A 27,472-nucleotide genomic window follows, 5' to 3' on the forward strand; every position below is an offset into this window, starting at 1 on the left:
AGGAGCATTTTATTTGCAATGAAATAGGAATTAGGCAGTTTTGCAAGTTTTTCGTGTGTGTTAGCCCACAGACTTTTTAGGTGCCGGGGTCTGGGTTGAATTTTCTTGGTTTCTTCCATTGTAGCATCTGTAACGACCTAATGAACGACTCTAGTAGCCCCAGCGGCGCTTTAGACAGATTTAGGAGCATTTTATTGGCGATACAATAAGAATTAGACGATTTTGCCAGTTTTTCGTGTGTGTTAACCCATGGAATTTTTAGGTGCTAGAGGTACGGGTTGAATATTCTTAGATTCTTCCATAGTAGCGTCCGTAACGAACTAGGAAATGACTTCAGTAGCCCCGACGGCACTTTAAAGGGGTTTAAGAGCATTTTATTGGCTACGCAATAGGAATTTGGCAATTTTGCCAAATTTTCATGTGTGTTAGCCCACTGATTTTTTAGGTGACGGTGGTACGGGTTGAATTTTCTTAGATTCTTCCATTGTAGCATCCGTAACGACCTAGGGAACCACTCCAGTAGCCCCGACGGCACATTAGAGGGGTTTATGATCATTTTATTGGCGATGCAATAGGAATTAGGTAATTTTGCCAGTTTTTCGTGTGTGTTAACCCACGGATCTTTTACGTGCCAGGGGTCTAGGTAAAATTTTCTTAGATTCTTCCATAGTAGCATCCGTAATGACCTAGGGAATTAATCTACTAGCCCCGGAGGTGCTTTAGAGGGGTCTAGGAGCATTTTATTAGCAATGAAATAGGAATTAGGCAATTTTGCCAGTTTTTTGTGTCTGTTAGCCCACAGATTTTTTAGGTGCCGGGGGTATGGGTCGAATTTTTATGGATTCTTCCATAGTAGCGTCTGTAACGACCTAGGGAATGACTTCAGTAGCCCTGGCGGCGCTTTAGAGAGGTGTAGAAGTATTTTATTAGTGATACAATAAGAATTAGGCGATAATTCCAGTTTTTCATTTCTGTTAGCCTACAAATATTTTAGGTGCCAAGGGTCCAGGTCGAATTTTGTTGGATTCTTCCTTAGGTTCATCCGTAATGACCTAGGGAATGACTCCCGTAGCCCCTGCGACGCTTTAGAGGGGTTTATGAGCATTTTATTAGCGACGCAATAGAAATTAGATGATTTTACCAGTTTTTCATACGTGTTAACCCATGTATTTTTTAGGTGCCGGGGGTCCGGGTCGAATTTTCTTAGATTCTTCAATAATAGTATCCGTAACGACCTAAGGAACGACTCCAGTAGCTCCGGCAGCGCTTTAGAAGAAATTAGGAGCATTTTATTGGCGACACAATAGAAATTAGGCAATTTTTCCAATTTTTCGTATTTGTTAGCCCACAGATTTTTTAGGAGTCGGGGGTCCGGGTCAAATTTTCAATGATTCTTCAATAGTAGCGCTGTAACGACCTGGGGAACGACTCTAGTAGCCCCGGAGGTATTTTAGAGGGGATTAGGAGCATTTTATTGGGAATGAAATAGAAATTAGGCAATTTTGCCAATTTTTAGTGTGTGTTAGCCCACAGATTTTTTAGGTGCTGGAGGTCCAAATCAAATTTTCTTGGATTCTTCCATAGTAACATCCATAACGACCTACGGAAGGACTTCAATAGCCCCAACGGTGCTTTAGAGGGGTTTAGGAGCATTTTATTGGCGACACAATAGGAATTAGGCAATTTTGCCAGTTTTTCGTGTGTGTAAGCCCACAGATTTTTTAGGTACCGGTGTTCTGGGTTGAAGTTTCTTGGATTCTTCCATAGTAGCATCCGTAACGACATAGGGAACGTCCTCAGTAGCTGCGACGATGCTTTAGAAGGGTTTAAGAGCATTTTATTGGCGACGCAATAGGAATTAGGTGATTTTGCTAGTTTTTCGTGGGTGTTAGCCACAGATTTTTTAGGTACCGGTGATCCGAGTCTATTTTTGTGGATTCTTCCACAGTAGCATCCGTAACGACCTAGGGATTGACTCCAGTAGCCCCACGACGCTTTAGAAGGGTTTAGGAGCATTTTATTGGCGACGCAATAGAAATTAGGCGATTTTGCCAGTTTTTCGTGTGTGTTAGCCCACAGAATTTTTAGGTGCCGGGGTCCGGGTCGAAAATTTCTTGGATTCTTCCATAGTAGTGTCCGTAAAGACCTAGGAAACGACCTCAGTAGCCCCGATGGTGCTTTAGAAGGGTTTAGGAGCATTTTATTGGCGACGCTATAGGAATTAGGTGATTTTGCCAGTTTTTTGTGTGTGTTAGCCCACAGATTTTTATGGTGCCGGGGGTTCGAGTCGATTTTCGTGGATTCTTCCACTGTAGCGTCCGTAACGACCTTGGGATTAACTCTAGTAGCCCCACAGCGCTTTATAAGTGTTTGAAAGCATTTTATTGGCGACGCAAAAAGAATTAGGCAATTTTGCCAGTTTTTCGTGTGTGTTAGCCCATAAATTTTTTAGGTACCGGGGGTCCGGGTCAAATTTTCTTGGATTCTTCCATTGTAACGTCCACAACGACCTGGGGAATGACTCTAGTAGCCCCGGAGGCGCTTTAGAGAGGTCTAGGAGTATTTTATTGGCAATGAAATAGGAATTAGGCGATTTTGCCAATTTTTCGTGTGTGTTAGCCCACAGATTTTTTAGGTGCCGAGGGTTCGGGTTGAATTTTCTTAGATTCTTCCATAGTAGCATTCGTAACGACCTAGGGATTGAGTCTAGTAGTCTTGACGGTGCTTTAGAATTGTTGAGGAGCATTTTATTAGCGACGCAATAAGAATTAGGCGATATTGCTAGTTTTTCGTGTGTGTTAGCCCACAGATTTTTTAGGTGCCAGTGGTCCAGGTCGAATTTTCTTGGATTCTTCAATAGTAGCATCCGTAATGACCTAGGAAACTACTCCCGTAGCCCCGACGATGATTTAGAGGGGTTTATAAGTATTTTATTAGCGATGCAACAGAAATTAGGCGATTTTGCCTGTTTTCCGTGTGTGTTAACCTATGGATTTTTTAGGTGCCGGGGTTCCGGGTCAAATTTTCTTGGATTCTTCTATAGTAGCATCCGTAGCGACTTGGGAACGACTCTAGTAGCCTCGGAAGCGCTTTAGATGGGATTAGGAGCATTTTATTGGCAATCAAATACGAATTAGGTATTTTTGTCAGTTTTTCGTGTTTGTTAGCTCACAGATTTTTTAGGTGCCGGGGTCCGAGTCAAATTTTATTGGATTCTTCAATAGTAGCATCCGTAACGACATAGGGGACGACCTCAGTAGCCTCAGCAGCGCTTTAGAGGGGTTTAAGAGCATTTTATTGGCGACGCAATAGGAATTAGGTAGTTTTGCCAGTTTTTCGTGTGTGTTAGCCCACAGATTTTTTAGGTGTCGGGGGTCCGGGTCGAATTTTCTTGGATTCTTACATAGTAGCATCCGTAACGACCTAAAGAACGATTCCAGTAGCTCCATCAGTGCTTTAGAAGGGATTATAAGCATTTTATTAGCGACACAATAGAAATTAGACGATTTTGCTAGTTTTTCGTGAGTGTTATCCCACAGAATTTTTAGGTGCTGGGGGTTCGGGTCGAATTTTCTTGGATTCTTTAATAGTGGCATCCGTAACGACTTGGAGAACGACTCTAGTAGCCACAGAGGCACTTTAGAGGGGATTAAGAGCATTTTATTGGCAATGAAATAGGAATTAGGCAATTTGGCTAGTTTTTCGTGTGTGTTAGCCCACAGATTTTCTAGGTGCTGGGGTTCCGCATCGAATTTTCTTGGATTTTTCCATAGTAGCGTATGTAATGATCTAGGGAATGACTTGAGTAGCCCCAATAGTGCTTTAAAGGGGTTTAGGAGCATTTTATTGGCTACGCAATAGGAATTTGGCAGTTTTGCCAGTTTTTCGTGCGTGTAAGCCCACAGATTTCTTAGGTGCATGGGGTCCGGGTCGAATCTTCTTAAATTCTTCTATAGTAGCATCCGTAACGACATAGGTAACGACCTCAATAGCCCCGACGATGCTTTAGAAGGGTTTAGGAGCATTTTATTGGCGACGCAATAGGAATTAGGTAATTTTGCCAGTGTTTTGTGTGTGTTAGCTCACAGATTTTTTAGGTGCCGGGGGTCCGAGTCGATTTTCGTGGATTCTTCCACAGTAGCATCTGTAAAGACCTAGAGAATGACTCCAGTAGCCCATGACACTTTAGATGGGTTTAGGAGCATTTTAAGTGCGACGCAATAAGAATTGGGCGATTTTGCCAGTTTTTCATGTGTCTTAGCCACAGATTTTTTAGGTGCCGGGGGTCCAGGTTGAATTTTCTTGGATTCTTCCATAGTAACATCCGTAACGATCTAGGGAATGACTCCAGTATCCCCGGAGGCACTTTAGAGGGGTCTAGGAGTATTTTATTGGCAATGAGATAGGAATTAGGCAACTTTGACAGTTTTTTGTGTGTGTTAGCCCATGGATTTTTTAGGTGCCGGGGGTTCGGGTCGAATTTTCTTGGATTCTTCCATAGTAGCTTCCGTAATGACCTAGGGATTAACTCTAGTAGCCCTGACGGCGCTTTAGAATTATTGAGGAGCATTTTATTGGCGACGTAATAAGAATTAGGCGATTTTGCTAATTTTTTGTGTGTGTTAGCCCACATATTTTTTAGGTGCCAGAGGTACGGGTTGAATTTTCTTAGATTCTTCGATATTAGCATCTCTAAAGGCCTAGGGAATGACTCTAGTAGCCCCGGTGATGCTTTAGAGGGGTTTATGAGCATTTTATTGGCGACACAATTGAAATTAGGCAATTTTGTCAGTTTTTCAGGTGTGTTAACCCATGAATTTTTAATGTGCTGGGGGTCCGAGTCGAACATTTCTTGGATTCTTCCATATTAGCATTTGTAAAGACCTAGGAAATGACTTTAGTATCCCCGACGGTGATTTAGAGGGGTTTAAGATCATTTTATTGGCGACATAATAGGAATTAGACAATTTTTCCAGTTTTTCATGTGTGTTAGCCCACAGATTTTTTAGGCGGCGAGGGTCCGGGTCAAATTTCTTGGATTATTCCATAGTAGCATCCATAACGACCAAGGAAACGACTCCAGTAGCCTCGGCGGCGCTTTAGAAGGATTTAGGAATATTTTATTGGCGACGCAATTGGAATTAGGCGATTTAGCCAGTTTTTCATAGGTATTAGCCCATAGATTTTTTTTGGTGTCGAGGGTTCAGGCTGAATATTCTTGTATTCTTCCATAGTACCGTCCGTAACGACCTGGATAACGAATCTAGTAGCCCTAGAGGCACTTTAGAAGGGTTTAGGAGCATTTTATTTGCAATAAAATAGGAATTAGGCGATTTTGCCAATTTTTCGTGTTTATTAGCCCACAGATTTTTTAGGTGTCGGGGGTCCGGGCTGAAAATTCTTGGATTCTTCTATAGTAGCGTCCGTAACGACCTGGATAATGAATCTAGTAGCCCCGAAGGCGCTTTAGAGAGGTTTAGGAGCATTTTATTTGCAATATAATAGGAATTAGGCAATTTTTCCAGTTTTTCGTGTGTGTTAGCTCACTGATTTTTTAGGTGCCGGGGATCCGGTACAAATTTTTTTAGGATTCTTCCAAAGTAGCATCCGTAACGACCTAGGAAATGACTCTAGTAGCCCCGACAGTGCTTTAGAAGGGTTTAGAAGAATTTTATTAGAAATGTAATAGGAATTAGGCGATTTTGCTAATTTTTCGTGTATGTTAGCCCACAGATATTTTAGGTTTCGGGGGTACGGGTTGAACTTTTGTTGGATTCTTCCATAATAGCATCCATAACGACCTAGGGAACCACTCCAGTAGCCCCGACAACGCTTTAGAGTGGTTTAGGATCATTTTATTTGCGACACAATAGGAATTAGGCAATTTTGCTAGTTTTTCGTGTGTGTTAGCCCACAGATTTTTTAGGTGCCGGTGGTCCGGGTCGAATTTTCTTGGATTCTTCCATAGTAGCATCCGTAACGACCAAGAAAATGATTCCAGTAGCCTCGGCGGCACTTTAGAAGGGTTTAGGAACATTTTATTGGCGACACAATTGGAATTGTGCGATTTTGCCAGTTTTTCATAGGTATTAGCCCATAGATTTTTTAGGTGCCAGGGATCCAGGTCAATTTTTCTTGGATTCTTCCATAGTAGCGTCTGTAACTATTTGGGGAACGACTTTAGTAGCCTTGGAGGCGCTTTATAGGGGTATAGGAGCATTTTATTGGCAATGAAATAGGAATTAGGCGATTTTGCTCATTTTTGGTGTATGTTAGCCCATAGAATTTTTAGGTGCCAGGGGTTCGGGTCGAACTTTCTTGGATTCCTCTATAGTTGCATACGTAATGACCTAGGGAACGACTCCAGTAGCCCCAGCGGCGCTTTTGAGGGGTGTAGGAGCATTTTATAGGCGATGCAATAGAAATTAAGCGATTTTGCCATTTTTTCGTGTATGTTAACCCACAGATATTTTAGGTGTCGGGGGTCTAGTTTGAATTTTCTTGGATTCTTCTATAGTATCATCTGTAATGACCTAGGAAATGACTTTAGTAGCTCCAACGGTGCTTTAGAAGGGTTTAGGAGCATTTTATTAGCGACGCAATAGGAATTAGTCAATTTTGATAGTTTTTCGTGTGTGTTAGCCCACAGATTTTTTAGGTGTCGGGGTTCCGAGTTGATTTTTCTTGGATTATTTCATTGTAGAATCCGTAATGACCTAGGGAATGACTCTAGTAGCCCCGACGGTGCTTCAGAGGGGTTTAGGAGCATTTTATTAGCGATGCAATATGAATTAGGCAGTTTTGCCACTTTTTTGTATGTGTTAGCCCACAGATTTTTTGGGTGCCGAGGGTCTGGGTCATATTTTCTTAGATTCTTCTATAGTAGCATCCGTAATGACCTAGGGAACGACCTCAATAGTCCCGACGATGCATTAGAGGGGTTTAGGAGCATTTTATTGGCGACGCAACAGGAATTAGGCAATTTTGCCAGTCTTTCGTCTGTGTTAGCATACAGATTTTTTAGGTGCATGGGGGTTCGGGTCGAATTTTCTTGGATTCTTCCATAGTAACGTCTGTAACGACCTAGGGAACGAGTTCAGTAGCCCCGGAGGTATTTTAGAAGGGTTTAGGAGCATTTTATTGGCGACGCAATAAGAATTAGGGGATTTTACTAGTTTTTCATTTCTGTTAGCCCACAGATTTTTTAGGTACCGGGATTCGGGTCGAATTTTCTTAGATTCTTCTATAATAACATCCGTAAAGGCCTAGGGAACTACTTCAGTAGCCCCGGCGGCGCTTTAGAGTGGTTTAGGTGCATTTTATTAGCGATGCAATAGAAATTAGGCAATTTTGCCAGTTTTTCGTGTGTTAGCCCACGGATTTTTTAGGTGTCGGGGTCCGTGTCAAATTTTCTTTGATTCATCCATAGTAGCATCCGTAACGATCTGGGGAACGATTCTAGTAGACCTGGCGGCGCTTTAGAGGGGTTTAAGAGCATTTTATTGGCATTGCAATAGGAATTAGATGATTTTGCTAGTTTTTCGTGTATGTTAACCCACAAATATTTTAGGTGCTGGGGGTCTGGGTCAAATTTTTCTTTGATTCTTCAATAGTAGAATCCGTAACGACCTAGGAAATGACCTTAGTAGCCCCGATGGCGCTTTAAAGAGGTTTAAGAGCATTTTATTGGCGACGCAATAGGAATTATGCAATTTTGATAGTTTTTCGTATGTGTTAACCCACAGATTTTTGATGTGCCAGGGGTCCGGGTCTAATTTTCTTAAATTCTTCCATAGTAGCATCCGTAACGACCTAGAAAACGACTTCAGTAGCCCCGGTGGCGCTTTAGAGGGGTTTAAGAGAATTTTATTTGCGACGCAATAGGAATTAGATGATTTTGCCAGTTTTTCGTGTGTGTTAGCCACCGATTTTTGAGGTGCCGAGGGTCTGGGTCGAATTTTCTTGGAATCTTCCATAATAGCATCCGTAACGACCTAGGAACGACTTCAGTAGCCCCGACAGTACTTTAGAGAGGTTAAGGACTATTGTTTTCGCGATGCAACAAAAATTAGGCAATTTTGGCAATTTTTCGTGTGTGTTAGCCCACAGATTTTTTAGGTGTCGGGGTCCAGGTCGAAATTTCTTGGATTTTTCCATAGTAGTGTCCGTAAGGACCTAGGAAATAACTCCAGTAGCCCTGGCGGCTCTTCAGAAGGGTTTAAGAGCATTTTATTAGCGACGCAATAGGAATTAGGCAATTTTGCCAGTTTTTCATGTGTGTTAGCCCATAGATATTTTAGGTGCCAGGGGGTCCGATTTGAATTTTCTTGGATTCTTTCATAGTAACATCCGTAACGACCTAGGGAATGACTCCAGTAGCCCCGGCGGCGCTTTAGAGGTGTTTAGGAGATTTTTATTGGAAACCCAATAGGAATTAGGCAATTTTACCATTTTTTTGTGTGTGTTAACCCACGGATTTTTTAGGTGTCACGGGTTCGAGTCGAATTTTCTTGGATTCTTCCATAGTAGCGTTCTTCTTGGACCTAGGAAATAACTCCAGTAGCCCTGGCGGCGCTTTAGAAGAGTTTAAGAGCATTTTATTAGCGACGCAATAGGAATTAGGCGATTTTGCTAGTTTTTAAAGTGTGTTAGCCCATAGATATTTTAGGTGCCAGGGGGTCTGGGTCGAATTTTCTTTGATTCATCAATAGTAGCATCTGTAACGACCTAGGAAACGACTTCAGTAGCCCCGGTGGCGCTTTAGAGAGGTTTAAGAGCATTTTATTGGCGACGCAACAGGAATTAGGTGATTTTGCCAGTTTTTCGTATGTGTTAGCCCACCGATTTTTGAGGTGCCTAGGGTCTGGGTCGAATTTTCTTGAAATCTTCCATAGTAGCATCTATAACGATCTAGGAACAACTTCAGTAGCCCCGGCAGTGCTTTAGAGAGGTTTAGGAATATTTTTTTGGTGATGCAGTGGTCCGAGTCGCATTTTCTTGGATTCTTCCATAGTAGCATCTGTAACGACTTAGGGAATGACTCCAGTAGCCCTGGCGATGCTTTAGAAGGGATTAGGAGCATTTTATTGGCGACGCAATAGGAATTGGGCGGTTTTGCCACTTTTTCGTGTGTGTTAGCCCACAGATTGTTTAGGTACCGGGGGTACGGGTTGAATTTTCTTGGATCCTTCCATTGTAGCATTCGTAACGACCTAGGGAACGGCTCCTGTAGCCCCAGTGATTCTTTAGAGGGGTTTAGGAGCATTTTATTGGCGATGCAATAGGAATTAGGCAATTTTGCCAGTTTTTCGTGTGTGTTAGCTCACAGAATTTTTAGGTGTCGGGGTCCAAGTCGAATTTTCTTGGATTCTTCCATAGTAGCGTCCGTAAGGACCTAGGAAATGACTCCAGTAGCCCGGACGGCGCTTTAGAAGGGTTTAAGAGCATTTTATTAGCGATGCAATAGAAATTAGGCGATTTTGCCAGTTTTTCATGTATTTTAGCCCATAGATAATTTAGGTGCCAGGGGGTCCGGGTTGAATTTTCTTGGATTCTTCCATAGTAGCATCCGTAACGACCTAGGGAACGACTCCTGTAGCCCCGGCAATGCTTTAGAGGTGTTTAGGAGCATTTTATTGGAAACCCAATAGGAATTAGGCAAGTTTACCATTTTTTCGTGTGTGTTAACCCACAGATTTTTTAGGTGTCGGTGGTCTGAGTCGAATTTTCTTGGATTATTCCATAGTAGCATCCGTAACGACTTAGGGAATGACTCTAGTAGCCCCGGCAGCGCTTTAGAAGGGATTAGGAGAATTTTATTTACGACGCAATAGGAATTGGGCAATTTTGCCACTTTTTCGTGTGTGTTAGCCCACAGATTTTTTAGGTGCCGGGGTTTCGGGTTGAATTTTCTTGGATTCTTCCATAGTAGCGTCCGTAACGACCTGGGGAATGACTTAAGTAGCCCGGAGGCGCTTTAGAGGGTATTAGGAGCATTTTATTGGCAATGAAACAGGAATTAGGCAATTTTGCCAATTTTTCATGTGTTAGTCAATGGATTTTTTAGGTGCCGGGAGTCCAGATTGAATTTCTTGGATTCTTTTGTAGAAGCGTCCATAACGACCTAGGTAACCACTTTAGGAGCTCCGGTGGCGCTTTAGAGGAATTTAGGATAATTGTTTTGGCGATGCAATAGAAATTAGACAATTTTGCCAGTTTTTCATGTGTGTTAGCCCACAGATTTTTTAGGTGCCAGGGGTCCAGGTTGAATTTTCTTGGATTCTTCCATTGTAGCATTCGTAACGACATAGGGAACGACTCCAGTAGCCCCAATGATTCTTTAGAGGGGTTTAGGAGCATTTTATTGGCGATGCAATAGGAATTAGGCAATTTTGCCAGTTTTTCATGTGTGTTAGCTCATAGATTTTTTAGGTGTCGGGGTCCAGGTCGAATTTTCTTAGATTCTTCCATAGTAGCATCCGTAAGGACCTAGGAAATGACTCTAGTAGCCCTGGCGGCGTTTTAGAAGGGTTTAAGAGCATTTTATTAGCGACGCAATTGGAATTATGCGATTTTGCCTATTTTTAATGTGTGTTAGCCCATAGATATTTTAGGTGCCAGGGGGTCCGGATTGAATTTTCTTGGATTCTTGCATAGTAGCATCCGTAACGATCTAAGGAATGACTCCAGTAGCTCCGGCGGCGCTTTAGAGGTGTTTAGGAGAATTTTATTGGAAACCCAATAGGAATTAGGTGATTTTGCAAGTTTTTCGTGTTTGTTAGCCCACAGATTTTTTAGGAGTCGGGGGTCCGAGTCGAATTTTCTTGGATTCTTCAATAGTAGCGTCTGTAACGACTTGGAGAATGACTCTAGTAGCCCCGGAGGCGCTTTAGAGGGGATTAGGAGCATTTTATTGGCAATGAAATAGAAATTAGGCGATTTTGCTAGTTTTTCGTGTGTGTTAGCCCACAGATTTTTTAGGAGTCGGGGGTCTGGACGAATATTCTTGGATTCTTCCATAGTAGCGTCCATAACGACCTGGATAACGAATCTAGTAGCCCTAGAGGCGCTTTAGAGGAGTTTAGGAGCATTTTATTTGCAATAAAATAGGAAATAGGCGATTTTGCCAGTTATTCGTGTGTGTTAGCCCACAGAATTTTTAGGTGCCGGGGATCTGAGTTGAATTTTCTTGGATTGTTCAATAATAGCATCCGTAATGACCTAGGAAATGACTCTAGTAGCCCGGCGGCGCTTTTGAAGGGTTTAGGAGAATTTTATTAGCGACGTAATAGGAATTAGGCAATTTTGCCACTTTTTTATGTGTGTTAGCCCACAGATTTTTTAGGTGCCGGGGGTTCAGATTGAATTTTCTTGGATTCTTCCATTTTAGTATCCGTAACGACCTAGGGAACCACTCTAGTAGCCCCGACGGCACATTAGAGGGGTTAAGAAGCATTTTATTGGCGACACAATAGAAATTATGCGATTTTGCCAATTTTTCATTTGTGTTAGCCCACAGATTTTTTAGGTGCCTGGGGTCCAGGTAAAAGTTTCTTGGAGTCTTCCGTAGTAGCGTCCGTAATGACCTGGGGAACGACTCTAGTAGCCCCGGAGGTGCTTTAGAGGGGTCTAGGATCATTTTATTTGCAATGAAATAGGAATTAGGCAATTTTGCCAGTTTTTCGTGTGTGTTAGCCCACAGACTTTTTAGGTGCCGGGGGTTTGGGTTGAATTTTTCTTGGTTTCTTCCATTGTAGCATCCGTAATGACCTAATGAACGACTCTAGTAGCCCAGCGGCGCTTTAGACAGGTTTAGGAGCATTTTATTGGCGATACAATAAGAATTAAGCGATTTTGCCAGTTTTTCGTGTGTGTTAACCCACAGAATTTTTAGGTGCCGGAGGTACGGGTTAAATATTCTTGGATTCTTCCATAGTAGCGTCCATAATAAACTAGGAAACGAATTCAGTTGCCCCGGCGGCGCTTTAAAGGGGTTTAGGAGCATTTTATTGGCTACGCAATAGGAATTTGGCTATTTTGCCAGTTTTTTTTGTGTGTTAGCCCACCGATTTTTTAGGTGACGGGGGTACGGGTCGAATTTTCTTGGATTATTCCATAGAAGCATTCGTAACGACCTAGGAAACGACCTCATTAGCCCTGGCGGCGCTTTAGAAGGGTTTAGGAGCATTTTAATGGCGACGCAATAAGAATTAGGCTATTTTGCTAGTTTTTTGTGTGTGTTAGCCCACAGATTTTTTAGGTGACGGGAGTCCAGGTTGAATTTTTTTTGAATTCTTCCATAGTAGCATCCGTAACGAAATAGGAATGACTCTAGTAGCCCCGACAACGCTTTAGAAGGGTTTAGAAGCATTTTATTGGCAACGCAATAGGAATTAGGCGATTTTGCTAGTTTTTTTTGTGTGTGTTAGCCTACAGATTTTTTAGGTGCCGGGGGTCAGGGTCAAAAATTTCTTGGATTCTTCCATAGTAGTGTTCGTAATGACCTATGGAACGACTTCAGTAGCCCCTGCGGCGCTTTAGAGGGTATTAAGAGTATTTTATAGGCGACGCAATAGGAATTAGGCAATTTTTCCAGTTTTTCTTGTGTGTTAGCCCATAGATTGTTTAGGTGGCGGGGGTCCGGGTCGAATTTTCTTGGATTCTTCCAATGTAACATCCGTAACGACGTAGGGAACAACTTCCGTAGCCCCGGCGGCTCTTTTGAGGGGTTTAGGAGCATTTTATTGGCGACGCAATAGCCATTAGGCAATTTTGCTAGTTTTTCATGTGTGTAGCCCACAAATTTTTTAGGTGCCGGGGGTCCGGATTGAATTTTCTTGGATTCTTCAATAGAAGCATCCGTAACAACCTAGGGAACGACTCCAGTAGCCCCAGCAGCACTTTAGAGAGTTTTGGAGCATTTTATTAGCGACGCAATAGGAATTTGGCAATTTTGCCAGTTTTTTGTGTGTGTTAGCCCACAGACTTTTTAGGTGCCGGGGGTCTGGGTTGAATTTTCTTGGTTTTTTTAATAGTAGCATCCGTAAAGACCTAGGAAATGACTCTAGTAGTCCGGCGGCGCTCTTGAAGGGTTTAGGAGAACTTTATTAGCGACGTAATATGAATTAGATGATTTTGCCAATTTTTCGTATGTGTTAGCCCACAAATGTTTTAGGTGCCGAGGGTCCGAATTTAATTTTCTTAGATTCTTACATTGTAGCATCCGTAACGATGAAGGGAACCACTCCAGTAGCCCCGACGGCGCATTAGAGGGTTTAGGATTATTTTATTGGCGACGCAATAGGAATTAGGCAATTTTGCCAGTTTTTCGTGTGTGTTAGCCCACAGATTTTTTAGGTGCCGGGCGTCCAGGTTGAATTTTGTCGGATTCTTTCATAGTTGCATCCGTAACGACCTAGGGAACCACTCTAGTAGCCCCGACGGCGCTTTAAAAGGGTTTAGGAGCATTTTATTGGCCACACAATAGAAATTATGTGATTTTGCCAGTTTTTCGTGTGTGTTAGCCCACAGATTTTTTAGGTGCTAAGGGTCCAGGTAAAATTTTCTTGGATTCTTCCATAGTAGCATCCGTAAAGACATGGGGAATGACTCTAGTAGCCCCGAAAGTGCTTTATAGGGGTCTAGGAGTATTTTATTGGCAATTAAATAGGAATTAGGCGATTTTGCCTGTTTTTCGTGTGTGTTAGCCCACAGATTTTTTAGGTGTCGGGGGTCTGGGTTGAATTTTCATGAATTCTTCAATAGTAGCGTCTGTAACTACCTAGGGAACGACTTCAGTAGCCCTGGAGGCGCTTTAGAGGGGTGTAGAAGTATTTTATTAGCGACACAATAAGAATTAGGCGATATTTGCCAGTTTTTCATGTCTGTTAGCCCACAGATTGTTTAGGTGCCAGAGGTCTGGGTTGAATTTTCTTGGATTCTTCCTTAGGTTCATCCGTAATGACCTAGGGAATGACTCCCGTATCCCCGTCGATGCTTTAGAGGGGTTTATGAGCATTTTATTAGCGACGCAATAGAAATTAGGCGATTTTACCAGTTTTTCATGTGTTAACCCATGTATTTTTTAGGTGCCGGGGGTCCGGGTCGAATTTTCTTAGATTCTTCCATAATAGCATCCATAACCACCCTAAGTAACGACTCCAGTAGCTCCGACAGTGCTTTAGAAGGGATTAGGAGCATTTTATTAGCGACACAATAGAAATTAGACAATTTTGCTAGTTTTTTGTGTTTGTTAGCCCACAGATTTTTTAGGAGTCGGGGGTTCGGGTCGAATTTTCTTAGATTATTCAATAGTAGCATCTGTAACGACTTGGGAAACGACTCTAGTAGCTCCGTAGGCACTTTAGAGGGGATTAGGAGCATTTTATTGGCAACGAAATAGAAATTAGGCAATTTTGCCAATTTTTAGTTTGTGTTAGCCCACAGATTTTTTAGGTGCTAGAGGTCCAGATTGAATTTTCTTGGATTCTTCTATAGTAGCATCCATAACAATCTAGGGAAGGACTTTAGTAGCCCCAACAGTGCTTTAGAGGGGTTTAGGAGCATTTTATTGGCGACACAATAGGAATTAGGCAATTTTGCCTGTTTTTCGTATGTGTAAGCCCACAGATTTTTTAGGTACCAGTGGTCCGGGTCGAATTTTCCTGGATTATTCCCTAGTAGCATCCTTAATGACATAGGGAATGACCTCAGTAGCCCCGACGATGCTTTAGAAGGGTTTAGGAGCATTTTATTAGCGACGCAATAGGAATTAAGTGATTTTGCCAGTTTTTCATGTTTGTTAGCCACAAATTTTTTAGGTGCCAGTGGTCTGAGTCTATTTTTGTGGATTCTTCCACAGTAGCATCCGTAACGACCTAGGAATTGACTCCAGTAGCCCCACAACACTTTAGAAGGGTTTAGGAGCATTTTATTGGAGATGCAATAGAAATTAGGCAATTTTGCCAGTTTTTCGTGCGTGTAAGCCCACGGATTTTTTAGGTGCCGTGGGTTCGAGTCGAATCTTCTTGTATTCTTCCATAGTAGCATCCGTAACGACAAAGGGAACGACCTCAGTAGCCCCGATGGTGCTTTAGAAGGGTTTAGGAGCATTTTATTAGTGACGCTATAGAAATTAGGTGATTTTGCCAGTTTTTCGTGTGTGTTAGCCCACAGATTTTTATGGTGCCGGGGGTTCGAGTCGATTTTCGTGGATTCTTCCACAGTAGCGTCCGTAACAACCTTGGGATTGACTCCAGGAGCCCCACGGCACTTTATAAGTGTTTAAAAGTATTTTATTGTCGACGCAAAAAGAATTAGGCGATTTTGCCAGTTTTTCGTGTGTGTTAGCCTATAGATATTTTAGGTACCGGGGGTCCGGGTCGATTTTTCTTGGATTCTTGCATAGTAACGTCCATAACGACCTGGAGAATGACTCTAGTAGCCCCGAAGGCGCTTTAGAGGGGTGTAGGAGTATTTTATTGGCAATGTAATAGGAATTAGGCGATTTTGCCAGTTTTTCGTGTATGTTAGCCTACAGATTTTTTAGGTGTCGGAGGTTTGGGTTGAATTTTCTTGGATTCTTCCATAGTAGCGTCAGTAACGACCTAGGGTTTGACTCCAGTAGCCTTGACGGTGCTTTAGAATTGTTGGAGAGCATTTTATTAGCAACGCAATAAGAATTAGGCGATTTTGCTAGTTTTTCGTGTGTGTTAGCCCACAGATTTTTTAGGTGCCAGGGGTCTGGGTCGAATTTTCTTAGATTCTTAAATAGTAGCATCCGTAATGACCTAGGAAACTACTCCAGTAGCCTCGACGACGCTTTAGAGGGGTTTTTGAGTATTTTATTAGCGATGCAACAGAAATTAGGTGCCGGGGGTCCGGGTCAAATTTTCTTGGATTCTTCTATAGTAGCGTCCGTAGCGACTTGAGAACGACTCTAGTAGCCCCAGAAGCGCTTTAGAGAGGATTAGGAGCATTTTATTGGCAATCAAATACGAATTAGGCAATTTTGCCAGTTTTTCATGTTTGTTAGCTCACAGATTTTTTAGGTGTCGGGGGTCCGGGTCATATTTTCTTGGATTCTTCAATAGTAGCATCCGTAACGACATAGGGAATGGCCTCAGTAGCCCCGACAGCGCTTTAGAGGGGTTTAAGAGCATTTTATTGGCGATGCAATAGGAATTAGGCAATTTTGCCAGTTTTTCGTGTGTGTTAGCCCACAGATTTTTTAGGTGCCGGGGGTCCGGGTCGAAATTTCTTGGATTTTTTTATAGTAGCATCCGTAACGACCTAAGGAACGATTCCAGTAGCTCCGGCAGTGCTTTAGAAGAGATTAGGAGCATTTTATTAGCGACACAATAGAAATTAGACGATTTTGCTAGTTTTTCGTGAGTATTAGCCCACAGAATTTTTAGGTGCTGGGGGTACGGGTCGAATATTCTTGGATTCTTCAATAGTAGCGTCCGTAACGACCTGGAGAATGATTCTAGTAGCTCCGGAGGCACTTTAGAGGGGATTAGGAGCATTTTATTGGCAATGAAATAGGAATTAGGCAATTTGGCTAGTTTTTCGTGTGTGTTAGCCAACAGAATTTTTAGGTGCCGAGGGTCTGGATCGATTTTTCTTGGATTTTTCCGTAGTAGAATCCGTAATGATCTAGGGAACGACTTCAGTATCCCCAATAGTGGTTTAGAGGGGTTTAGGAGCATTGTATTGGCTACGCAATAGGAATTTGACAATTTTGCTAGTTTTTCGTGCGTGTAAGCCCACAGATATTTTAGGTGCTGGGGGTCCGGGTCGAATTTCCTTCGATTCTTCCATAGTAGCATCCGTAACAACATAGGGAATGACCTCAGTAGCCCCGATGATGCTTTAGAAGGGTTTAGGAGCATTTTATTGGCGACGCAATAGGAATTAGGTGATTTTGCCAGTTTTTCGTGTGTGTTAGCCCACAGATTTTTTTAGGTGCCGGGGGTCTGAGTTGATTTTCGTGGATTCTTCCACAATAGCGTTCGTAACGACCTAGAGAATGACTCCAGTAGCCCCACGGCACTTTAGATGGGTTTAGGAGCATTTTATTGGCGACGCAATAAGAATTAGGCGATTTTGCCAGTTTTTCATGTGTCTTAGCCATAGATTTTTAGGTGCCGGGGGTCCAGGTCGAATTTTCTTGGATTCTTCCATAATAATGTCTGTAAAGATCTAGGGAATGACTCTAGTAGGCCCGGAGGTAGTTTAGAGGGGTTTAGGAGTATTTTATTGGCGATGCAATATGAATTTGGCGATTTTGCCAATTTTCCGTGTGTGTTAGCTCATCGATTTTTTGGGTGTCAGGGTCCAGGTCGAATTTTCTTGGATTCTTCCATAGTAGCGTCCGTAACGACCTAGGGATTAACTCTAGTAGCCCTGACGATGCTTTAGAATTGTTGAGGAGCATTTTATTGGCGACATAATAAGAATTAGGCGATTTTGTTAGTTTTTCGTGTGTGTTAGCCCACATATTTTTTAGGTGCCGAAGATCCGGGTTGAATTTTCTTAGATTCTTCTATAGTAGCATCTGTAACAGCCTAGGGAATGACTTTAGTAGCCCCGATGGTGCTTTAGAGGGGTTTAGGAGCATTTTATTGGCGACGCAATTGAAATTAGGCAATTTTGCCAGTTTTTCATATGTGTTAACCCATGAATTTTTAATGTGCTGGGGGTCCGAGTCAAACTTTTCTTGAATTCTTCCATAGTAGCATCTGTAAAGACCTAGGGAACGACTTTAGTAGCCCCGATGGTGCTTTAGAGGGGTTTAAGAGCATTTTATTGGCGACATAATAGGAATTAGGCAATTTTTCTAGTTTTTCATGTGTGTTAGCCTACAGATTTTTTAGGCGGGGGGGGGGGGGGTACGGGTCGAATTTTCTTGAATGCTTCCATAGTAGCATCTGTAAGGACCAAGGAAACGACTCCAGTAGCCTCGGCGTCGCTTTAGAAGGATTTAGGAACATTTTATTGGCGACGCAATTGGAATTATGCAATTTTGCCAGTTTTTCATAGGTATTAGCCCATAGATTTTTTAGGTGCCAGGTGTCCGGGTCAAATTTTCTGGGAATCTTCGATAGTGGCGTCCGTAACGATTTGGGGAACGAATCTAGTAGCCTCGGAGGTGCTTTAGAGGGGTCTAGGAGCATTTTATTGGCAATGAAATGGGAATTAGGCGATTTTGCCAATTTTTGGTGTATGTTAGCCCATAGAATTTTTAGGTACCGGGGGTCCGGGTCAAACTTTTTTGGATTCCTCCATAGTTGCATCCGTAATGACCTAGGGAATGACTCTAGTAGCCCCGGCGGTGCTTTCGAGGGGTGTAGGAGCATTTTATTGGCGACGCAATAGAAATTAGGCGATTTTGCCAGTTTTTTTGTGTATGTTAACCCACAGATATTTTAGTTGCCGGGGGTCTGGTTCGACTTTTCTTGGATTCTTCCATAGTATCATCTGTAACGACCTAGGAAACGACTCTGCTAGCCCCAACGGGCTTTAGAAGGGTTTAGAAGCATTTTATTAGCGACGCAATAGGAATTAGGCGATTTTGACAGTTTTTCGTGTGTGTTAGCCCACAGATTTTTTAGGTGCCGGGGTTCCGAGTTGAATTTTCTTGGATTCTTCCATTGTAGCATTCATAACGATCTAGGGAATGGCTCCAGTATCCCCAGTGATTCTTTAGAGGGGTTTAGGAGCATTTTATTAGCGACGCAATAGGAATTATGCAGTTTTGCCAGTTTTTTGTGTGTGTTAGCCCATAAATTTTTTAGGTGTTGGGGGTCCGGGTCGAATTTTCTTGGATTCTTCCATAGTAGCATCCGTAATGACCTAGGGAATGACCTCAATAGTCCCGGCGATGCATTAGAGGGGTTTAGGAGCATTTTATTGGCGAAGCAATAGGAAATAGGCGATTTTGCTAGTCTTTCGTCTGTGTTAGCACACAAATTTTTTAGGTGCCGGCGGTTCAGGTCGAATTTTCTTAGATTCTTCCATAGTAACATCTGTAACAACCTAGGGAATGACTTCAGTAGCCCCGGCGGTATTTTATAAGGGTTTAGGAGCATTTTATTGGTGACGCAATAAGAATTAGGGGATTTTACCAGTTTTTCGTTTGTGTTAGCCCACTGATTTTTTAGGTGCCGGGGTTCGGGTTTAATTTTCTTGGATTCTTCCATAATAACATCCGTAAAGACCTAGGGAACTACTTCAGTAGCCCCAGCGGCGCTTTAGAGTGGTTTAGGAGCATTTTATTAGCGACGCAATAGGAATTAGGCAATTTTGCCAGTTTTTCGTGTGTGTTAGCCCACGGATTTTATAGGTGCCGAGGTCCGTGTCGAATTTACTTTGATTCTTCCATAGTAGCGTCCGTAATGACCTGGAGAAAATTTCCAGTAGCCCTGGCGTCGCTTTAGAGGGGTTTAGGAGCATTTTATTGGCAATGCAATAGGAATTAGGCAATTTTGCCAGATATTTTAGGTGCTGGGGGTCTGAGTCGAATTTTCTTTGATTCTTCAATAGTAGAATCTGTAACGACCTAGGAAACGACTTTAGTAGCCCCGATGGTGCTTTAAAGAGGTTTAAGAGCATTTTATTGGCGACGCAATAGGAATTATGCAATTTTGATAGTTTTTCGTATGTGTTAGCCCACGGATTTTTGAGGTGCCAGGGGTCTGGGTCGAATTTTCTGAGATTCTTCCATAGTTGCATCCGTAACGACCTATAAAATGACTTCAGTAGCCCCGGTGGCGCTATAGAGGGGTTTAAGAGAATTTTATTGGCGACTCAATAAGAATTAGGCGATTTTGCCAATTTTTCGTGTGTGTTAGGCCACCAAATTTTGAGGTGCTGAGGGTCCGGGTTGAATTTTTCTTGGATTCTTCCATTGTAGCATTCGTAACGACCTAGGGAATGGCTCTAGTAGCCCAATGATTCTTTAGAGGGGTTTAGGAGTATTTTATTGGCGATGCAATATGAATTAGGCGATTTTGCCAGTTTTTCGTGTGTTAGCTCACAGATATTTTAGGTGTCGGGGTACAGGTCGAATTTTTCCTGGATTCTTCCATAGTAGCATCCGTAAGGACCTAAGAAATGACTCTAGTAGCCCTGGCGGTGCTTTAGAAGGGTTTAAGAGCATTTTATTAGCGACGCAATAGGAATTAGGCGATTTTGCCAGTTTTTCATGTGTTAGCCCATAGATATTTTAGGTGCCAGAGGGTCTGGGTTGAATTTTCTTGGATTCTTCCATAGTAGCATCCGTAACGACCTAGGGAATGACTCCAGTATCCCCGACGGCGCTTTAGAGGTGTTTAGGAGCATTTTATTGGAAACCCAATAGAAATTAGGCAATTTTACCATTTTTTCGTATGTGTTAACCCACGGATTTTTTAGGTGTCGGGGTCCGACTCGAATTCTCTTGGATTCTTCCATAGTATCATCCGTAACTACTTCGGGATTGACTCTAGTAGCCCCGGAGGAGCTTTAAAAGGGATTACGAGCATTTTATTGGCGACGCAATAGGAATTAGACGATTTTGCCACTTTTTCGTATGTGTTAGCCCATAGATATTTTAAGTGCCAGGGGGTCTGGGTCGAATTTTCTTTGATTCTTCAATAGTAGCATCCGTAACGACTTAGGAAACGACTTCAGTAGCCCCAACAGTGCTTTAGAAGGGGTTTGGAGCATTTTATTGGAGACGCAATAGGAATTAGGCAATTTTGCCAGTTTTTCGTGTGTGTTAGCCCACAAATATTTTAGGTGCTGGTGGTTCGGGTCGAATTTTATTAGATTCTTCCATAGTAGCATACGTAACGACATATGGAACGACTTCAGTAGCCCCGGTGGCGCTTTAGAGGTGTTTAAGAGCATTTTATTGGCGACGCAATAGGAATAGGGCAATTTTGCCAATTTTTCGTGTGTGTTAGCCCACCGATTTTTGAGGTGCAGAGGGTCTGGGTCGAATTTTCTTGAAATCTTCCATAGGTGTATCCGTAACGATCTAGGAACGACTTCAGTAGCCCCGGCAGTGCTTTAGAGAGGTTTAGGAATATGTTTTTGGCAACGCAGTAGAAGTTAGGCAATTTTGCCAGTTTTTCGTGTGTGTTAGCCCACAAACTTTTTAGGTGCCGGGGTTTGGGTTGAATTTTCTTGGATTATTCCAATGTAGCATCCGTAACAACTTAGGAAATGACTCCAGTAGCCCCGGCGGTGATTTAGAGGGGTTTAGGAGCATTTTATTGGCGACGCAATAGGAAGTAGGCAATTTTGCCACTTTTTCTTGTGTTTTAGCCCATAGATAATTTAGGTGCCAGGGGGTCTGGGTTGAATTTTCTTGGATTCTTCCGTAGTAGCATCCGTAACGACCTAGGGAACGACTCTAGTAGCTCCGGCGGCGCTTTACAGGTGTTTAAGAGCATTTTATTGGAAACTCAAAAGGAATTAGGCAATTTTACCATTTTTTCATGTGTGTGAAACCCACGGATTTTTTAGGTGTGGTGGTTCGAGTCGAATTTTCTTGGATTATTCCATAGTAGCATCCGTAACGACTTAGGGAAGGACTCCAGTAGCCCCGGCGGCGCTTTAGAAGGGATTAGGAGCATTTTATTGGCGATGCAATAGGAATTGGGCGGTTTTACCATTTTTTCGTGTGTGTTAGCCAACAGATTTTTTAGGTGCCGGGGGTCCGGGTTGAATTTTCTTGGATTCTTCCATTGTAGCATTAATAACGACCTAGGTAACGGCTCCAGTAGCCCCAGTGATTCTTTAGAGGGGTTTAGGAGCATTTTATTGGCGAAGCAATAGCAATTAGGCGATTTTGCCAGTTTTTCGTGTGTTAGCTCACAGATATTTTAGGTGTCAGGGTACAGGTCGAATTATTCCTGGATTCTTCCATAGTAGCATCCATAAGGACCTAAGAAATGACTCCAGTAGCCCTGGCGGTGCTTTAGAAGGGTTTAAGAGCATTTTATTAGCGACGCAATAGGAATTAGGCGATTTTGCCAGTTTTTCATGTGTTAGCCCATAGATATTTTAGGTGCCAGGGGGTCTGGGTTGAATTTTCTTGGATTCTTCCATAGTAGCATCCGTAACGACCTAGGGAACGACTCCAGTAGCCTCGACGGCGCTTTAGAGGTGTTTAGGAGCATTTTATTGGAAACCCAATAGGAATTAGGCAATTTTGCCAGTTTTTCGTGTTTGTTAGCCCACGGATTTTTTAGGAGTTGGGGGTACGGGTCGAAGTTTCTTGGATTATTCCATAGTATCATCCGTAACGACCTGGGGAACGACTCTAGTAGCCCCGGAGGCGCTTTAGAGGGGATTAGGAGCATTTTATTGTTAATGAAATTGAAATTAGGTAATTTTGCCAGTTTTTAGTGTGTGTTAGCCCACAAAATTTTTAGGTGCTAGGGGTCCAGATCAAATTTTCTTGGATTCTTTAATAGTAGCATCTATAACGACCTAGGGAAGGACTTCAGTAGCCCCAACAGTGCTTTAGAGGGGTTTTGGAGCATTTTATTGGTGACGCAATAAGAATTAGGCAATTTTGCCAGATTTTCGTGTGTGTTAGCCCACAGATTTTTTAGGTGCCGGTGGTCCGGGTCGAATTTTCTTGGATTCTTCATAGTAGCATCCGTAACGACATAGGGAACGACCTCAGTAGCCCCGACGATGCTTTAGAAGGGTTTAGGAGCATTTTATTGGCGACGCAATAGGAATTAGGTGATTTTGCCAGTTTTTCGTGTGTGTTAGCCACAGATTTTTTAGGTGCCGGTGGTCCGAGTCTATTTTTGTGGATTCTTCCATAGTAGCTTTCGTAACTACCTAGGGATTGACTCCAGTAGCCCCACGGCGCTTTAGAAGGGTTTAGGAGCATTTTGTTGTCGACGCAATAGAAATTAGGCGATTTTGCCAGTTTTTTGTGCGTGTAAGCCCAAAAATTTTTTTAGGTGCCGGGGGTTCGAGTCAAATTTTCTTGGATTCTTCCATAGTAGCATCCGTAATGACATAGGGAATAACCTCAGCAGCCGCGATGGTGCTTTAGAAGGGTTTAGGAGCATTTTATTGGCGATGCTATAGGAATTAGGTGATTTTGCCAGTTTTTCGAGTGTGTTAGCCCACAGATTTTTTAGGTGCCGGGGGTTCAAGTCGATTTTCCTGGATTCTTCCACAGTAGCATCCGTAACGACCTAGGGATTAACTCCAGTATCCCCACAGCGCTTTAGAAGGGTTTAGAAGCATTTTATTGGTGACGCAATAAGAATTAGGCGATTTTGCCAGTTTTTCGTGTGTGTTAGCTCACAGATTTTTTAGGTGCCGGGGGTTCGGGTCGAATTTTCTTAGATTCTTCCATAGTAGCGTCCGTAACAACCTGGGAACTTACTCTAGTAGCCCCGGAGGCGCTTTAGAGGGGTTTAGGAGTATTTTATTGGCAATGAAGTAGGAATTAGGCAATTTTTCCAGTTTTTCGTGTGTTTTAGCCCACGGATTTTTTAGGTGCCGGGGGTTCGGGTTGAATTTTCTTGGATTCTTCCATAGTAACATCCATAACGACCTAGGGATTGACTCCAGTAGCCTTAACGGTGCTTTAGAATTGTTGATGAGCATTTTATTGGCGACGTAATAAGAATTAGACGATTTTGCTAGTTTTTCGTGTGTTTGCCCATAGAATTTTTAGGTGCCAGGGGTTCGGGTCGTATTTTCTTGGATTCTTCAATAGTACCATCCATAATGACCTAGGAAACTACTCCAGTAGCCCAAGCGATGCTTTAGAGGGGTTTATGAGCATTTTTTTAGCGATGCAACAGAAATTAGGTAATTTTGCCAATTTACCAATTGATTTTTTAGGTGTCGGGGGTCCGGGTAAAATTTTCTTGGATTTTTCTATAGTAGCGTCTTTAACGACTTGGGAACGGCTCTAGTAGCCCAGAAGCGCTTTAGAGGGGATTAGGAGCATTTTATTGGCAATAAAATACGAATTAGGCAATTTTGCCAGTTTTTTGTGTTTGTTAGCTCACAAATTTTTTAGGTGCCGAAGGTCCGGGTCAAATTTTCTCAGATTCTTCCATAGTAGCATTCGTAACGACCTAGGGAACGACTCTAGTAGCCCTGACAGCGTTTTAGAGGGGTTTAAGAGCATTTTATTGGCGACGCAATAGGAATTTTTTGTGTGTGTTAACCCATTAATTTTTTAGGTGCCGGGGGTCTGGGTCAAATTTTCTTTGATTCTTCTATAGTAGAATCCGTAATGACCTGGGAACGACTCCAGTAGCCCCGGAGGCGCTTTAGAGGGGTTTAGGAATATTTTATTGGCAATGAAATAGGAATTAGGCAATTTTGCCAGTTTTTGGTGTGTGTTAGCCTACGGATTTTTTAGGTGCTGGTGGTCCGAGTTGAATTTTCTTGAATTCTTCCATAGTAACGTCCATAACGACCTAGGGAACGACTTCAGTAGCCCCGACGGTGCTTTAGATTAGTCAATGAGCATTTTATTGGGAATGAAATAGGAATTAGGTGATTTTGCTAGTTTTTCGTGTGTGTTAGCCCACAGATTTTTTAGGTGCTGGGTGTCCGGGTCGAATTTTCTTGGATTCTTCCATAGTAGCACCCGTAACGACCTAAGGAACGATTCCAGTAGCTCCGGCAGCGCTTTATAAGGGATTAAGAGCATTTTATTAGCGACACAATAGAAATTAAGCAATTTTGCCAGTTGTTCGTGTGTGTTAGCCCACAGATTTTTTAGGTGCTGGGGGTCCAATTCGAATTTTCTTGGATTCTTCAATAGTAGCGTCCGTAACGACCTGGAGAATGACTCTAGTAGCCCTGGAGGCGCTTTAGAGGGGATTAGGAGCATTTTATTGGCGACACAATAGGAATTAGGCAATTTTGCAAGTTTTTCGTGTGTGTTAGCCCACGGATTTTTTAGGTGCCGGTGGTCCGTGTCGAATTTTCTTGGATTCTTCCATAGTAGTATCCATAACGACCTAGGGAACGATTCCAGTAGCCCCGACGGTGCTTTAGAAGGGTTTAGGAGCATTTTATTGGCGACACAATATAAATTATGCAATTTTGCCCGTTTTTCATGTGTGTTAGCCCACATATTTTTTAGGTACCAGGGGTCCAGGTCAAATTTTCTAGGATTATTCCATAGTAGCGTCCGTAATGATTTGGGGAATGACTCTAGTAGACTCGGAGGCGCTTTAGAGGGGTCTAGGAGCATTTTATTTGCAATGAAATAGGAATTAGGTGATTTTGCCAGTTTTGGGTGTATGTTAGCTAATAGAATTTTTAGGTGCCAGTGGTCCGGGTCGAACGTTTTTGGATTCCTCCATAGTTGCATCCGTAATGACCTAGGGAACGACTCCAGTAGCCCCGCCGGCGCTTTAGAGGGGTTTAGGAGCATTTTATTGGCGATGCAATAGGAATTAGGCAATTTTGCCAGTTTTTCGTGTGTGTTAACCCACGGATATTTTAGGTGCCGGGGGTCTGGTTCGATTTTTGTTGGATTCTTCCATAGTATCATTTGTAACGACCTAGGAAACGACTCTGCTAGCCCCAACGGCGCTTTAGAAGGGTTTAGGAGCATTTTATTAGCGACACAATGGGAATTAGGCGATTTTACCAGTTTTTCGTGTGTGTTAGCCCACAGATTTTTTAGGTGCCGGGGGTCCGAGTTGAATTTTCTTGGATTATTTCATTGTAGCATCCGTAACGACCTAGGGAATGACTCCAGTAGCCCCGGCGACGCTTTAGAGGGGTTTAGGAGCATTTTATCAGCGACGCAATAGGAATTAGGCAATTTTGCCAGTTTTTTGTGTGTGTTAGCCCACAGATTGTTTAGGTGCCGAGGGTCCGGGTCATATTTTCTTAGATTCTTCCATAGTAGCATCTGTAACGACCTGGGGAACGATTCCAGTAGCCCTGGCGGCGCTTTAGAGGGGATTAGGAGCATTTTATTGGCGACACAATAGGAATTAGGTGATTTTGTCAGTTTTTCGTGTGTATTATCCCACAGATTTTTTAGGTGGCGGGGGTACGGGTCAAATTTCTTGGATTCTTCCATAGTAACATCCGTAACGATCTAGGGAACGACTTCAGTAGCCCCTGCAACACTTTAGAGGGGTTTAGGAGCATTTTATTGACGTAACAATAGGAATTAGTCAATTTTGCCAATTTTTCATATGTGTTAGCCCACAAATTTTTTAGGTGCTGGGGGTCCGGGTTGAATTTTCTTGGATTCTTCCATAGTAGCATCCTTAACGACCTAGGAAATGACTTCAGTATCCTCGGTGGTGCTTTAGAGGGGTTTATGAGCATTTTATTGGCGACGCAATAGGAATTAGGTAATTTAACTAGTTTTTCGTGTGTGTTATCCTATGATTTTTTTAGGTGCAATGGGTCCGAGTCGAAGTTTTGTGGGATTTTTCATAGTAGCATTCGTAACGACCTAGGGAACGACTCCAGTAGCCCTGGCGGCGCTGTAGAAAGGATTAGGAGCATTTTATTGGTGATGCAATAGGAATTAGGCGATTTTGCTAGTTTTTCGTGTATGTTAGCCCACAGATTTTTTAGGTGTCGGGGGTCTGGGTCGAATTTTCTTGGATTCTTCTATAGTAGCATCCGTAACGACCTGGGAATGACTCCAGTAACACCGGAGGCACTTTAGAGGGGTTTAGGAATATTTTATTGGCAATGAAATAGGAATTAGGCAATTTTGCCAGTTTTTCGTGTGTGTTAGCCCACGGATTATTTAGGTGCCGGTGGTCCGGGTCGAAGTTTCTTGGATTATTCCATAGTATCATCCGTAACGACCTAGGGAACGACTTTAGTAGCCTCGACGATGCTTTAGAGGTGTTTAGGAGAATATTATTGGCAATGCAATAGAAATTAGGCGATTTTGCCAATTTTTCGTTTGTGCTAACCCACAGATTTTTTAGGTGCTGGTGGTCCGGGTTCAATTTTCTAGGATTCTTCCATAGTAACGTCCGTAACGACCTAGGGAACGACTTCAGTAGCCCCGACGGTGCTTTAGATGGGTCAAGGAGCATTTTATTGGCAATGAAATACGAATTAGGTGATTTTGCCAGTTTTTCGTGTGTGTTAGCCCACTGATTTTTTAGGTGGCAGGGGTTTGGATCGAATTTTCTTGGATTCTTCCATAGTAGAATCCGTAACTACCTAGGAAATGACTCCAATAGCCCCGGAGGCATTTTAGAAGGGTTTAGGAGCATTTTATTAGCGACGCAATAGGAATTAGGCAATTTTACCAGTTTTTCGTGTGTGTTAGCCCAAAGATTTTTTAGGTGCCGAGGGTCCGAGTTGAATTTTCATAGATTCTTCAATAGTAACATCCATAATGACCTAGGGAATGACTTCTTTAGCCACAACAGTGCTTTAGAGGGGTCTAGGAGCATTTTATGTGCAATGAAATAGAAATTAAGCTATTTTGCCA

This window comes from Solanum dulcamara, chromosome 5 (assembly GCF_947179165.1).
Source record: "Solanum dulcamara chromosome 5, daSolDulc1.2, whole genome shotgun sequence".
Classification (NCBI taxonomy): domain Eukaryota; kingdom Viridiplantae; phylum Streptophyta; class Magnoliopsida; order Solanales; family Solanaceae; genus Solanum; species Solanum dulcamara.